Source organism: Chiroxiphia lanceolata, chromosome Z (assembly GCF_009829145.1).
Source record: "Chiroxiphia lanceolata isolate bChiLan1 chromosome Z, bChiLan1.pri, whole genome shotgun sequence".
NCBI classification, from domain to species: domain Eukaryota; kingdom Metazoa; phylum Chordata; class Aves; order Passeriformes; family Pipridae; genus Chiroxiphia; species Chiroxiphia lanceolata.
The window spans coordinates 54,231,113-54,239,881 of record NC_045671.1 but is presented as its reverse complement, the minus strand read 5'-3'; the positions used below and the strand labels follow the sequence as shown (position 1 = coordinate 54,239,881).

Genomic DNA, 8,769 nt, shown 5'->3' with positions numbered 1-8,769 from the left:
AAGGATAATGATCTTATCCTCTGCAGGAACCTTTTGGGTAAGGCAGCGCAGGTCGGTGTAAAATTTATCTTTTTCGGCAGGGTCAGTTTGGAGAGTTGGGGCATATATACTAAAGAGGACAACGTGTTGGTTGTTGTGTAGTGGAAGGCACAGGGGCATAATACGATCAGAATGACCTGTTGGCAGATTTTCGAGTTTAGGAACAATGGATTTTTTAATCATGAAGCCAATTTCTGAGAGATACCTTTCGGTTCTGGGTTTACCTGACCAAAAGAGTGTGTAACCGGCGCTGTGTTCTCTAAGGCTGCCTTCCTCATGGAGACGAACTTCACTGAGAGCAGCAATACTGATGTTGAGACGTGACAGTTTGTGGGCAATTAGGGCAGAATGACGCTCAGGGCATCCACTGTCTGCAAAATCAAGCATGGTTCTGATGTTCCAACATGCGAGAGTCAATTTGGGTACACCTTTGAAGGCAGGTGCATGCCTTTGTCTCTTGATCTTCGTGTGACCGCATTAGAAGAAGATGCCCATGGCCATGGTTAACCAACCAGGTGAAGTAGGAGATGAGCTTTGGTTAGGCCACCTTTTCTAGGCCCCTCTCTGTGTGGAGCAAGCAGTACTCTCCTTGAAAAAGGCTACTTGGTCATTCAAGGTGCTGCCCCAAGAGACTGTCATCTCCAGTCAGTCTCTAACGACAAATATCCTGAACCACCTGGATGCAGGGTTGGGTCTGTGGCTTCCAGTGCACCTTTCACCTGCCATTTCGACCCTCGCCTGTCGCTACAGAGCTTTGTGAATGTGGGTAAAACCTTCGAGCCTGCACAGTGGATTTTTTAGGTGAGACGCAGTATGCATGGGACTGGACCCACCCTTTAATCCTAAGATTCGTCTACCAGGGCCGAGCGAGCCTGGACGGTGGCAGCGAGGTCCTCAGGATGTAGGTTTAATTAGAATATCCTTCTCTTAGATGGATGGCCTTACAGGGCCAAATGAGTTCCCTCTGCCTGGGTTTGGAATTAGAGTTGTCCTCCTAGGATGACTGCCAGAAGGCTAGCGAGCTCATCCTGCCCATGGACATATTATATCTGACCCTGCTGTTTTGACCTGTCTGGCATGGGAGATCCTACTGAAGGCATGTACCATCGCCAGCGTAGCTTGCAACCACATAGGGGTACACAGGCTTCTTATCCACTGAGTGGGTTGGGCAAGCCTTTCACTCCCTACTTTTCTGCTACCCATCTATACTCAATCCCAGGGAAATACCCAGGAACATCCCTTTGTCCTGACCACTCTTTCAGGCCACAATAAATATATCCAAAGCATACCAAACCCGGGCAGTAGCCGCAGGTGAGCCAAAACCAAACCATTCTGGTCCCTGCACTCACCCAGGGCTTGAGTACTTCCCATGACCCCCTCCCGGCTAAAACTCCCCGACTTCCCAGAAGAACCCACTATCTACCCTGTCCTTATCCTCCCCCCACCATGTCACCACAGATCCTCCCCTGTGCCGCTCACCTGTAACGCTCCACACAGGACTTCCCCACCTGCCCTTCCACCAGTCTGAGGACCCCCATGGCCTGCCCAACAACCCTCCCCTCCCCCAAATTGGACTGGTAAACCTCTGTGCGTTCCGTGGTTCCTCCTTTCCTCCTCCATGAGGGCGCAATCCCCCGGCACCCACTGGCCGTGTGGTGTGCCCAGCAGAACCAGTGCGTGGCCCCCTGCAGTGCAGCCCTGGCAGACCAGTGTCTTACCACTCTCATTGCAAAATGCTTATTCCTTATATCTAGTCTGAATCTACCTTCTCTTGGTTTAAAACCAGTAAAACTTGTCCTATTTCTTTAGGGCCTGCTTAAAAATCCATCCCCATCTTTCTTATACATCTCCTTTGAATATTGAAAGGCTGCAATACAACCTCCTCCAACCTTCTCTTCTCCAGGCTGAACAGCCCCAACTCTTTCAGCCTTTTCTTGTAGGAGAGATGTTACAACCCTTTGATCATTTTTGTGTCCCTCTCCAGACATGCGCTAACAGGTCCATGTCATTCCACTGCTAAGAACTCTAGACCTTTTTCTCCCCCACCCTCTCAAGCATGTTTTATGGGATATATCCTTATTTTTGTGTGTAAGTAATATCTTTGAGTGCCAGCTCGACACTTTACCATCCCACAAATAAACATATCAATCAACTTTTAGTTTAAATTTCGCATGAAATCATAATTATACATTAATCTTAGAACTTTCCAGTCAGTTTAATAACTCCTTAATGGAGGTTGGTGAAAGTATGGATGCTTGCCAGAGGTGGGATCCCCAGAAGACATGAACAGAAACCATCCTAGCAACTATAAGGTAAATTCCAGGTGATATGATTCATGAAAATAAAATGCATATTCACTTACATTAAAACATCTGCATAAACCTATATGTATATGTATATATACCTTTCTCTCTTTATATATACATGTATTATGTGTATACATCCTGATATCGGCTGAAACCCAGTTCCTCTGTTCCATAGTAGTGAAGGAGGGAAAGATTGTCAGAGAAATTTTTAACCCTGAAGCTTGAGCCTTTTTTTTCCTCCCTCCAGCTCTTCTGCCGCAGATAACAAGCCATGAACATGTCCTTAAGAACTCTCCAGGTAGCTGACAGTCAGAGCTTTTTCAAGCTTTTCAATCTGTTCATGTCCTAGAGTTGGTGGTGCCTTTTACTGTCTCTCTTGTCACCTGAACACCAATTTTGCTTTTTCGTTCTGATGAATTTCAACCACTTGCGAATAGGATTTTGCCCTTTGGGGATCTTCCCAATTACCCCTCCCTCCCTCTGCCCCTCCCATTTTATAGCAAACCTCACTACAGTATTTGAAGCCATTGACACACTGTTTCAGCATATATTCACTTGTCTACACAGAAAATCCCTATGGGTCAGGAGTAAAACCCACTGCTTCCTTTTCATAGCAAAGAGAATTCTTAAACTCTGCAGAAACTCTGCAATTTCTAAACTCAGGGCATAAAAAAAATGTTCACGGTTCTCTGTGAAAAGTCAAAATGTAAAAGAATAGGACTCTTGGATGTTCTGAATGTAGTTCTCCTACATGTTTTAAAACTGTTCATACTTAATAAAGCAGAATACAAGATGTGTGTATTCTCCATTATTCCAAAGGAACTTCTATTTCTACAAGGTAGTATGAAGCACATTAAGGAACTTGGAGCCTGCAGTAGGTTACCATGTAAAGTTATGTTACCATTTCAATTTGTGTAGTTATTGTTTTGCTTTCTATGATAGTTGAGAGTGAATCTAGGCATAAAATTTCTCTCTGTGTTGTGCTCAGAATTTATAATTTACATATACATGTCAGAAAGAGAATAGCAACAGAATGTTCGTTGGTACTAATAATGAACTGTAGCATCAGGATTATAAGAAACATACATGTTAAGTGCATCACTATGTGAAATATAAAATGACAAGAATAACGTTTATTGGATTGCCCTTTCTTCATATTAAGTAGATGGTTAGCTATGCATCAAGCTGTGAACTCTTTACTTGTAATTACTGAAACAAGTAGCACTGTCAAAGCCAGTTCAATTACTCTCATGATTAATGACTCACTGAATCTAGTTCATAAATAATTGACATCTACTACCTTGAAACTTCCCTCTATACTTGGTAAAAACTGTCATCATTCAGGCAAAATAAATGGCAATAGGAATGTTTTCAGCAAAGATGATGAAGCCCTTCACAAGTCAGGATAGCTACAATTTGCATGTACTGTGGAATTCTGAAAAAGGACAGGCAATAATTAGTTTTTTGTATTTTGATCCATTTCTACCTTACATTAAAAAAAATAACATTTCTTTCTGATTCCACCTTTGCTTTCAAAGGCGTTGGCTAACAAGTTCAATCTGATATTTTAGCGCACCTTGAAATCCTGTCAATTCGTTTGACAAAGGGATAAAGGCATCCTGTCACCGTAGTGGTTAGCCTACCTTCTATTACACAGGAGAAAACCTTCAGTTAACTGAAGCTTTCCAGGATATTCATATGATCTATCAATTATGGATCCAGACAGATTGGGCTTCTTGAGGTACAAAACACCACACAAGTGAATAAGAACCAAAATTGCTCATCAAATAAAAGGAATTTCGACTGATTTTTCTGATCTTGCAATTCATAAACAATATGAGATTAGGAACTGCAAATTCTGGATGAGTTCCTAGTCTGTTCTGTGATCTCTGGATCATTAATAGCATTTCCAGTCTTCTGCTTGCAAGTATAGGTAAAGGGCCCTTCTCCGAGTTCTATGACTGGGCCTGTTGGAAATCTTACCAGTGAAATAAATACATTTACATAATTTACTTCAAAAAGTAAATGTATCTTTCATTTCTCTTAGTTTTGTAACCTAAACTGATTTTGCAGATGAATAAATAGCTTCCCATCACAATCAATATTTTCAATATCAGTATTAAGGCACATTTAAATCTTTTGCATTAGATTACTCATCGAAGGACTATTTGCCAGAATTTGTGAAACATAGATTTATAGAATGCAAAATGTATACCATGAATTAAAAAGGTGGGAAAGAAAAGGACCAAATGTTGTACTGAAATTCATGAGTCATTTTCTATTGAGCTAGAAATGCTGAGCATTTAAATTAAAACACATGATGTTAATCTTGTTTTTACTAGAGGTGATCTTGATCTTTCCTTCGGTTTGTCCACATCTCTGATAAGAGAGCCAGCAGGATTTTTACTGTTTCTAGGCTAACAGCAGAGGAAATAGAAATATTATAAGTGCTGCTCTGCGTGTGGTACTCAGTTTGAGATACTGCGTTTCAGATCCCAACAATGAGCTTTAAATCACTATCCCTACTGCATCGGACAATAAGAATATCCACAGGGCTATATTAACTTTACAAAAAGAAAGGAGAGAAAGAAAAGAAAGGAGAGAAAGAGAGAAAGAAAGAGAGAAAGAGAGAAAATAACAGAAGACAGATCTACTGAAATCACATAAACAAAGAAGAAATTCTTTTTTGTTTGGTTGTGGGGTTTTCTGTGGTTTTTGTGTTGTTGCTGTTTTGTGTTGTTGTTTTGTTGTGTTTGGTTTGGTTTTTTGTGGTGGTGGTATGTTTTTCCTCCAGGAGCTGGATTTTTTTTGGAAGAAAGCATTGTTATTTCCATATTCAGAATTTTAGGGAGAGGATCTAAGATTTTTATCCCTACCTCCACCTTTCAAAAAAAAGTGTTTGGAAGCAGATTGACCAACTTCATCTATGCACACAAAAGCATACCTGTGTTTGTGGCAAGATTTGAAACAATATTTAAGTATTTTAAATATTTTAAAAAACTAAATTTTCAGGATGTTATGGGCTTTGTATGTAAGAGGTGATGGGGTTTCATGGCTCTGTTAAGGAAAGGAATGTTGATACCATCACCTGTAGAGATATTTATCAATTGCAGTGGAGAAGTTGAGATGAATTTAGTGTTGTTCTCTCTGAGGAATTTGAGGAAATCATATTCCAAAGTAATATGGTAACTGGTGGATAATTGTCCAAGTAAATTTCTGCACAGGCTACTAAAGTGTTCAATGTTAAGTGACATATTTATCTGCAGCAAATTTATTTTTACAAATAATTTTAAAGACTTCTAAAAAAATAACAAAACATCATGCATGAACACGTCTTAGAGTAAACTGTATAGTTTCTGTAGTCAGTACCTTTTGACATTAAAGGCTCTACTGGACCTGGCTAGTGCAAGTTATTTGATGTGATACGGGTTCTTTTCCTGTGTGTGCTTTGTTTCCTCAGTTTGGTGAATATATTCGAATAATATGTTTCTGAGATAGTTTGGAAGAATCTAAATTTATTTTGTGAAAGAAAGATATCTCCAGATGCTTAGATCACCTAAGCATCAAAGTACAGTGAAACAATAGGATTAAGATGAAACTATAATTTTTGTTCATTTCAAGATGTATAACAGGACCACCTGTGATTCAAATCCAAGTTAATTAGGGATTTACCTTTCTTTTGAATGAGATCAGAATTCAGTTGTCTGTTGCTTATAAATTTAAATGTCGTACAAGAGAGCAGTATTGCATCCATAGAGACAGTTCTTCAATACCTGCTTTTTTCAAAGTGTCAGACATATTTTTAAAAAAGCAACAACAAATAGCAAGTTGACTTTTAAAGGCCAGCAGAACAATTTAAACTATTTCTCCTGATAACAGTGTACAAAATAGAATATCAGTATTGGAATACCAAAGCCATGTGATAACAAAAGATATAATTATATGCAAGTGTTTATTTCTCCTAAAGCTCCAACTGTTCTATAAGTTTTCAAGATATTAACTGCATGGAAACACCATTTTAAGATTGTCTATAAAACCAGTATTCTATTTTGTACGCAGTAGACTCTATAAAAGATTTTCTTCTTGAAACAGCAGTTAATGGTTTTATAAAGTTTACTGTTGATTTCAGTCAGAGCTATCAAATGTTAATCAAGAGGTTTAGCTTATCGTCTGTGACCTCTTTTTTTTTCTTTGATGTACTGTCTTTGAAAGGATGACATGAACTTCAGAATACACACTTATTAATGATCATTATTTTAAGTGTACGGTGGTTTAACAGTACATGCTTGTATCCAGCTTATTTTGCAAAGAATTTCATGCTCACTTTTTTGGCATTCTGATGAAAATGACTGAGGCAAGGTATTTCCACTGCCTACATACCACATGGTTCAAGAAAGCAAATGTGTAAATATTTTCATAATTTCCAGGTCAAGAATAAAGTGTGACTTCAAGACTGGAGATTCAGATGTGAGTTCTTTGACCATGGTGTTGGGGACTTAGATTCAAAATTTGCAGCACCAATTATTGGGGTAGCGTATAACTGAATGTAGTTGATGAAGAATAAGGCAAGGGGATTCTTTAATAAGTTTAAAACTTTATGGCATTGTGTTAGATGCCATAAAGTTGACAGGAAAGTGTTTCTCTGAGAGCCCTGATAATGAAGTTTCTTTCAACACTGATGTTTACAGTCCCTGTTTTATTAATGTGATAACTTGCAAGTGTTAAGTGTTATAATTATTCATCATGAAATCTCTATTAATTCTTAACACTTGGTGCTATGGGTACAATAAACATGGTGTATCTATTAGGGTGATTTTAAATCCATGCTAGACTAATGAAGAGAGCATTTAATAACAACAAGTAGGTTAGCAATAGCATTTGCTCATCAGAAGGACTTCCATCGTCTCAAGTTGTTATAAGCTGTGAAAAAGAAGAGGTCGAACTGGATTTAGAATTTCAAGTCTGGGGTAATTCCATTGACTTTAACAGTCCCTTGTGCTAAATGAATAACTAGTGAGATAAGAGCAAATGAAAAACATCCAGAGCACTATGAAAGTTGCCACAGTTGAGAGTACATATTAGCTATTATTCACCTGCAGGTGATTACGCTGTAGAGACAAGCAAGGAGTTTTGCACACCTGCTTTCTCTTCCCTTTCTTATGAGTGTTTTGTGACAAAATATTTTTGCTTTGCTTCTGCTGACAGCCTGCTTTGATTTGCTTTTGTTGAGTACAATAATTTTATTTAGTTTCATTAGTCCAAGTTGGGCCCTTGAACGGTGTTCAACTGCATCCAGTTGGCGGCTGGTCACTAGTTGTTTCCCCCAGGGATCAGTGTTGGGCCTAGTCCTGTTTAATATCTTTATTAATGATCTGGATGAGGGGATTGAGTCCACCATCAGCAAATTTGCAGATGACACCAAGTTGGAGGGGAGTGTTGATCTGCTGGAGAGTAGAAGAGCTCTGCAGAGGACCTGCACAGGCTGGATAGATGGGCTGAATCCAGCAGTATGAGGTTCAACGAGACCAAAGGCCAGATCCTGCACTTTGACCACAACAACCCCATGCAGGCCTACACGCTGGGGACAGAGTGGCTGGAGAGCAGCCAGGCAGAGAGGGACCTGGGGGTACTGATTTACAGAAGGCTGAACATGAGCCAGCAGTGTGCCCAGGTGACCAAGAAGGCCAATGGCATCCTGGCCTCTATCAGGAATAACAAGGAAGTGATTCTTCCTCTGTACTCAACACTGGTGAGGCCACACCTTAAGTATTGTGTCCAGTTCTGGGCACCCCAGTTTAGGAGGTTGGGATAATAAGGTAGTTGAGCATATCCAGAGAAGGGCAACGATGCTGGGTGAAGGGTCTGGACCACAAGTCCTATGAGGAGAGGCTGAGGGAGCTGGGGTTGTTTATCCTGGAGAGGAGAAGCCTCAGGGGAGACCTCATCACTCTCTGCAACTACTTGAAAGGAGGTTGTAGCCAGGTGGGGGGCAGCCTCTTCTCCCAGGCAACTGGTGACAGGATGAGAGGGCACAGTCTTAAGCTGTACCAGGGGAGGTTTAGTTTGGACATTAGGAAGAAGTTCTTCACAGAAAGGGTGATTGGGCATTGGAATGGGCTGCCCAAGGAGGCGGTGGATTCACCATCCCCAGAGGTGTTTAAGAAAAGACTGGATGTGGCACTTAGTGCCATGGTCTAGTTGACAAGGTACTGTTGACTCATAGGTTGGACTTGATGATCTCAGGGGTCTTTTACAACTTAGTTTATTCTGTGATTCTGTGATTAAAAATACACAGCTTTGTGTGTGTATGCACATGTATGTCCTGCAAGAATGGTACACACACAAATATCTCTGCCTCAGAACCTCTTTTTCAAGTTATCATTCTACTCTCCTCTAATGTAGATCAGAAAACCCATTCTGAAAC

The 8,769-nt window shown here is 40.3% G+C and overlaps 1 pseudogene; it reads left to right on the top strand.

The window, feature by feature from the left end:
* The first annotated feature begins 387 nt into the window (after nucleotides 1-387).
* Nucleotides 388-8,543, top strand: LOC116781098 (annotated as a pseudogene).
* Nucleotides 8,544-8,769: the final 226 nt, after the last annotated feature.